At 33.8% G+C, this 7,122-nt stretch overlaps 1 protein-coding gene across 1 annotated transcript in view; it reads left to right on the top strand.

Annotated features, from left to right (window-relative positions):
• Positions 1 to 1,163: 1,163 nt before the first annotated feature.
• Positions 1,164 to 7,122, top strand: part of LOC105347132 (ubiquitin-like FUBI-ribosomal protein eS30 fusion protein) — a 169,605-nt gene continuing 163,646 nt past the window's right edge. The window contains exon 1 of the mRNA XM_066087466.1: positions 1,164 to 1,167. The gene's annotated coding sequence lies outside the window, so the exon portion shown is untranslated. The remainder of the gene's footprint in view (positions 1,168 to 7,122) is intronic.

Below are 7,122 nucleotides of genomic sequence, written 5' to 3' on the forward strand. Positions count from 1 at the left end.
AGCTTTTATATTACTGTGAATAAAAGTGAATATTGGAGTACCACAGTCAGTGATCAGCCTGGCATCAATTCTGGTAAAAATGGCTGACCAGGTGACACTCTGTCGTCTGCGTCGGCTATTGTGGTGGACTTCCAATGCCCGTAGCATGAGTTATAGTGTTCTTGAATGTACGTGTTCAATGCAGTCATTATTATTTTTGTTTACATTGCATGTAATTTTATAGTTCATAATTACATATTTGCTCTTCTTTCTAACACGATCGTAGCCTCGTCCAAAACAAAGAGGGGAGAAGTCAGAGAAAAAAACCCACATACTTGGGTATACTATTCGAGATCTCCAGTGCCATAAGCATTGTTCTCGAATTCCCAGCCAACTTTCAAAGCTGTACAAAATCTGCTAAAAATCAAAGTTTATTTTTTAAATTTCAACTGAACATACAAGTATATTGTAGTATGTTTACTCAGTGATTCTCCCCTATTTCTTAAGAAATCCGATTGAGTTGATACAATTACAGACAAAATAGTTCTCGATCTATCTTTTAAAGAATTTGTCCGAATATAAATAAGTATACGCATTCGTTGAACACGTTTAATCATTATTCAAACCCAGTGTTTACATATTAGAGTATCTAGTTTACATTTTTCGATTCTCAAAGTTTTTGAAACATGTTTCATTGTTAAAAGATGACTTGTTTCATACTTTTGAAGTTGACAAATGTGTAGGTTTTTTCACGACCTATCAGAACTTTGAATCAAATTGTTGCACGGTCTGACGTCCAACAGATGATCCATGAATGGAATAATAATACTGCTACATGTACCAGTAAATCAATCGACAATAAAGATAATTTAGTAAGTTACTTTATTTATGTAATGAACAATTTGAAAAGAGATTTATGAAGAAATCTACATAAAACAGTTGTAAAATGTTTTCCATGGTGGGTTATTGGATAGCGATCAGTTTACATAAACCATTGACGTAGGTTATTAGGGGTTGTTTTCTACAATGCATGCTTTCTACTTCCTTACCCACATGAACCACCAAAGAAAGAAGTTAACGCATTTTATTGAAATATGACATTCTTTTCTTTTTTTTCCCTCAACAGAGGCATCGTATTAAAGGATAGTATATGTATTTTCAATCAAAAATAGAAAATTTAAACACGTAAACATTTAAATTAGGAGTATATGCAAAAAGCTGCTACCAGTTCTATACCTCTCTGATGTCTTTCTCTGAATCAAAATCAATGCACAGGACGAGAACCTTAGAACTGGAAAATACAAGATAGCAGGACGGTGATTACTGCGGTAAATCCCCTGTAATTGGCTGGGATGGGAAGTGTCGTTAAATAAATATTCTTTCTCCCTGGTTTTATTTTGGTTTGGTCCTTTAATCAATGAAATGAATAAAGCCCGTAGACTTAAATATTGACATCCTTTAACAGTTGTTTTATGTGCAGAATGGACCAAGTAATTGGTTTACTTGAACCTATTGGCTCTAGTTAATCATAAGGCACAAAGAGAGATAACTTCTGCAAGGATCGGGGCGGAAAAAAGTATGGTAAAACAATTATAAAGAGTTTCGAACAGAGAATTGAAGACAAGAATCTGAAAAGTCAGAAGTTCAAAATACAAACAATATGCGTCTAAATCTTATTCAACAGACATAATAAAAATGCTTAGTTATAATAATTTACATCTATTTTTAAACTATTGGTATCTTGACTTAATAGATGGTTTATAAGTAACACTTACGAATATAGAACGTCTTTAATCTTCAGAAATCGTACACCTCCCTACGACCGCTATCCCGTAAGGTTTGGTAATTTGAGGGATTTAAATTGATAGAATATTTAGAGCATTCATTTTTTGATTAGAGGACCTTATGATACATATGACACTTTAGTATTTCATCAGTTCTGGAATGAAAATGCGAAACTGTGGCCAAAAGTTTTACTGTGCTTGAAAAAGAGACTGGGTTCAGAATACGAAATGTCACTCAAAGTGATTGGGACCCCTTACCTTAATCAATTGGTGATTATTTGCATGGATAGACATTAAACAATTCTTATACATTCTTATACATTATGATTAACCAACAATTCTTATGGCAGTTGTTAGGGACAGGAACGTTGTCCGATAACCAGTGAAATGGTGAAAAAAGGACAATTTGTAAAATTTTGAGATCACCCTGGCTATTCTATTTAGTGTACGTGTTTTATTCTGTAATGTCTGAAAATTCTCAGGTGTCAGTAACATGTGTCCTCTGCATGCAAACTAATTTTTAGCAATTTAAAAAAAATCCACTGAGAATTTATTAAGAAAATAATAATTCATGACCACTATCTGCTTTATATTTCCTCAATAGAAAGAGCTAGCGCTCTGCCATTTAATGGTTTAGTGACGGGACAACAAGGCTGTTTGAGTTATGGCTCTTTGAATCACATCATCAACCAGCAAAACGCAGTACATGTATGCCATCGCTCGTTCACCTCAGTCAACATCAGTGGACTATCTTTTAACCTCATTGTCTGTGTAAGGATATGTGTTTATTAGGGTTTTTATTTTTACAAATTAAACGTCATCATTTCGAGTAGTTTATATTAACGTTTTTACAATCACAGTCGTTGACGTTTGTAAGAGAGTATGGTTTGTTCTTTGTCAACGATATCCCTAAAGAATTGGGTTACACGAAAGCGCAGGGGACAAGTAACGTCATTTTATGTTGTCCTTTCTAACGTCAAAGGAATCTGGAGGTCACAATTAAACAAACAAGTATTTTCAGAGTGTTGCATACTATGCATGTCCCCTTCCAGCACCCCAGATTTATTTAGGCCAAAATGTTGGTGTTTCTTTTTTTTTCTTCCCTCCTTAACTTCAATTTATCTTAAAATGAAATACAATTATGTTGATGCACTGTAAACAGGCTTGATCTAAAGTTAATTGTTATGAAGCTACGCACCACGTAACGAAAAAGTCTGGAATGGAAAAGAATGACTGATAGACAGACGGAAACAGTAATTAACACCGCACTCCCATCCGATGTCACCGGAAGTAGACTAATAAACATAATATCTGTACATAAGACGAAGTGCGCGCGCCAGGATTTGAGAGAAAGGGTGACCATTGAAAAAGGATGGAAGGTTACCAAAAGTTTTTAAAATGGTTCAAATCTTGAATTGCTCCTGTGCACACTGTGTTCAAACATATGATATAGATGGAAGCAACCGACTGTGTATCACTGCTAGAAACATATCATTATCGAAACTCTTTTTTATCTGTAAATCGCTGAACTACCTGCATGACTTACAATGTAAATTATGTAAATACCCTATTTGTTGAACCATTCGTTTGATTGCAGTTGCTTATCAGCTATTACACTTTACATTTGTCTCTTCAAGTGTAATAGTACGGACTGATGTTTAATTTCAGTTTTATATTCAATGAAACGAGTTTTAATTACGGTAAACTAAAGAGTCTTGACATGGAAAACCAGTGCCGGTGAGTAATGAGTGTGTATATGGGGCCATTGCCTCGCCGGATCCCAATCTCCGCGTCCTCACCGCACAATTAGTTGCCATTACTGGGGGTGACATTCTCTCCCCCACGGGACCGCTCCAACACATTACCCAGACACAACAATCAGTGATGCACGACAAAGCGAGCGGTCTTGCTGTTAAACTTTAGTAATGTGATTGGATAAATTTCTGTTTTGTGTAAATGCTGTTGATTTATTTGACGATAAGACGTTATCTTTAGTTATATATTCGATTCAATTTGGATTGCACATCATCCGGGCATTATTTTGGTCAAAAATGCGTTGTCAGCTATCAAAAACAAATTTCCGGATGGAATGAGTATAAACCGATATAAAAATAATTTTTTTTCATGGATTTCCTATTCATGTCAGCAGACCAAATTGATTCATAAATGTACGGCGTTGCTATTGTTGTCCTGTACATTGTATCATTCTAATATTTAATTTAATCAAGAAGAAAAGTTGACCACGAGCGATGTACAGTCTTCACAGCCCCCCCCCCCCACCCCAATTTATATATTTCCATTAACTTTTTTTCCTATGAATTGAAAAATGAATTATTGTTCTTCTTTTGAGAAATATTACTTAAATGGAAGGTAACGGCCGTCTACATTAATGATTCATCATTTATTTAATACGTTATATATTGATACAAACTAATATACCACTAATGTATCTTATTTCGTTTTTCGGAAATTTAAAAAATAAATATTACAAATCTTATATTTGGATAGTACCATACATGTAAGTGAATTGCTGTTTTAAATCTATTCACTTGTCAGTAAAACCATAGGTACAGGGGCATTTACCCCCAGCTAAAAATAATGCTTACATTTATTTCCTATACATATTTGAACCGACTCGACCTACATTTTATATAATAATTCTATTGTTTTTTCATCATTTTGAAATTGGGTTATAACACTGAATTTAATTCATCCCAAAAATATTTATTTAAAACATCGACCACGATTTCTCAAGGATTTCTCTGATAATGAAATATGGACATGCAGTTCTTGGTAATCAGTTGTACCTTTATCAACATCTATTGGTGATATAAAACATGCAGTAAAAGGCAAAGTTTAAATTATTCGTAATAATTAACCTGGAATCTGTAAATTCTAATATTTTCAAATAAAAGCATCATACCAATTTCGCCTAATTGTACATGCTTTCACACAATTTACGACATATCCATTTTATTACTTCTCTGTGAAAAAAAAAATAAAATTAGAAGTACAGAACCCCGCCTAAAACCATTTGTCAATTTGTTCTTCTAGATAAACATTAGTCAACAGGGACCCCCCAAACGCATTTCAACAAAATTAATGTTTGATAAGTTGAGTATTTACATAATCCTAGTAGCTTGTATCTCCCAGTGTGCAAAGTGATGCATATTGTCACCATGCATCAACCAATTTTATGAAAACCAAAAGTCTTTAAGAATAGTTAAGATCTTTGTTCGTCATCTTGACGTACTTTTAGACCAATTCGATGAAATGCTGTTAACCCTTATTAATACTGGTAGTATGTACGGGACAAAGAAATCTGTTTCCGTTCCTATGAATTTCTCTGCGAAAAAGAGATGACTTGTCAATAAAGAAATCTTGGGTGTTTCCCCTCTAATTATTTTCAGTTGACAGGTAAGGTATTTATGATAAAAATTGTCAAAAAGTGAGGGAAATGGTTACAAATAAATTACACATCCACGAGTGTCACTTTTACACTAGCACCATATTTGTCTATGAAAACGATAGTTTTTGGTATTGGATATTAATTATAAGAATTAAGGGTTCCATCTAATGTATCTTACCACGATGTTTCATATTTTAAAGTCGTTATTTTTTAAATCCCTATTGCACATTGTGGGTCACTAACTACCAGATAAAAAAAAATGATTCATCTACTTGATAAATGTATAAAGAGTTCCAACCAGAATTAATTTTCAATTAAAGAAACGCCATTTTTTTTTATAATTATAAAATTCAAGAACTAATTTCAAATTGCAAGAAATAAAAGATTTCAGTTTACAAGATGAAGCGCATTTTATGAAACAATGTAGGTAGAGTTAAATCATTTTTTAATAAAAAAAAATCTGAATCCTTAATTTAGGCTTGCGCATCTATTGAAAAGATGTCAAATCCATGTTTTAAGATTTGTTAGCTGCTAAAGGGGTTCGAAACATGAAGTGGACTTATACTGAGTACTCACTACTACAGTACATTTCCCCCAGGGAACAGACTTACGATTGATATATTATTAACCGAGTTACCACTGACCAAAGGAAATCATCTTCTGTATATAAAATTTGTATGATTGTCATGTTTCATAATAATAATTTATTGTGTTGAAGTAGGATAAAAACCTGTTACCAGTACATCAGGTTATACTGGTACAACGTATTATTAAACATATACATGTTTTCATGTACTGTGTAATGTACTGGTTTATACTTCCTCCGCTGTTTACAACTATTTATATACATGTAGTTCAAAATATATCAGAAATGTAATTGTGTACAACCATAAGCTTTAAACGTTCTGAATTAACTGAATTATATTAATATAATTACGCTAATTTATAAGTCCCCTAATGAAAAATCAGTCCTCTGAGGAGGGTGATAGACAAGCCTGTCTACCAATCATGCTGTCCCAACTTGGTTGTATGACCGGCTATAAACGTATCTACATAACGTAAACGTTTGAGCGATGTGGCCCCTGGGCCTCTTGTGGCTGCATTATTCTGATATTATCCTTTATGAACCACAATTAAAAAAATATGGCTTACATTGTTCACATCTTGTTTAGAGTGAATTATTTATGTCGGTCAGCTCTTTCCAGAGAACTAACAACCAATCTAGATTCAACAATCGCATGGGTTGTCGGCAATCAAATATCCTTATGAACTGTAAAACCTACATTATAATTGATTCTCGTGCATATATCGAATTCATGCATCTTCTTGCAGAACTTTTCTCTAAAAGAATTTTTAAGAGTGGTTTTTTCTTCGACTGATGTAAAGATTTTAATTAAACAGTCAAGCGAGTAATGTGACCCATTGACCTGGTCGGACAAAAATATAAACCGGTATAATAGTATAGCGACTTTGTAATATTTTTCTACAACATCCATTATCTTAGAACCATTTTAACAAGGCCTTGGACTTTCAGTAGGACGTTATTTTCAATTTATTGCGTCAAATCAAGTTAAATTCACCGATTGCGTAACCTTAGCTTAAAATCCAGACAAATCTTGTTGATTTCAAAGAGCCATGGCTGAGTAACATTCAATGAAATAGACAGGCTTACGTCACATTGTTGTGTGACACAACTACCCAAAGTCCAAGCTCTTGTTAAAATGGTTCTGCTAGTATATATAGCGACTTTGTAATATTTTTCAACAACATCCACTATCTTAACACCGTGTGTAACCGATAATACACCAAGGACTAGCTATAGACAGTACACGGCGTGGGTACCATACAGGAGGTACATCATTAGGGAAGCTACTCCCAGTTCTTTAGCCGCATATTTGTTATGCTTCGTTGATAGTGATGGCAAAAACAATTCTGTAAAAGCTAGGTTTT

This window comes from Magallana gigas, chromosome 6 (assembly GCF_963853765.1).
Source record: "Magallana gigas chromosome 6, xbMagGiga1.1, whole genome shotgun sequence".
NCBI lineage: Eukaryota > Metazoa > Mollusca > Bivalvia > Ostreida > Ostreidae > Magallana > Magallana gigas.